The 212-nt window shown below is 33.5% G+C and overlaps 1 protein-coding gene across 1 annotated transcript in view; it reads left to right on the forward strand.

The window, feature by feature from the left end:
* The window catches only part of LOC107110717 (zinc finger protein with KRAB and SCAN domains 7-like), a 16,506-nt gene that overhangs the window by 6,652 nt on the left and 9,642 nt on the right, over positions 1 to 212 (forward strand). The window lies entirely within an intron of this gene.

Raw genomic sequence — 212 nt, forward strand, 5'->3', positions numbered from 1 at the left:
TATACCATTTAGTGAGTGTCATCTCTTTTATTTTCCAAGGATTTTTCCTCTCTGCTTATCAAATGTTATGTTCCTGAAATAAAATTATTTTATAAGTATGTTTTGAATTCCTTTTAAATGTTTTTAATAGTAAAGAGATAGGAACTCACCAAATACGAAATAACAACCGTCATACCAGGCTCCAGTCCAGCCTGCTGCACGCTATGAGATGC

The sequence above is a fragment of the Gekko japonicus genome, unplaced genomic scaffold (assembly GCF_001447785.1).
Source record: "Gekko japonicus isolate JY-2015 unplaced genomic scaffold, Gekko_japonicus_V1.1 scaffold6513, whole genome shotgun sequence".
NCBI classification, from domain to species: Eukaryota; Metazoa; Chordata; class Lepidosauria; order Squamata; family Gekkonidae; genus Gekko; species Gekko japonicus.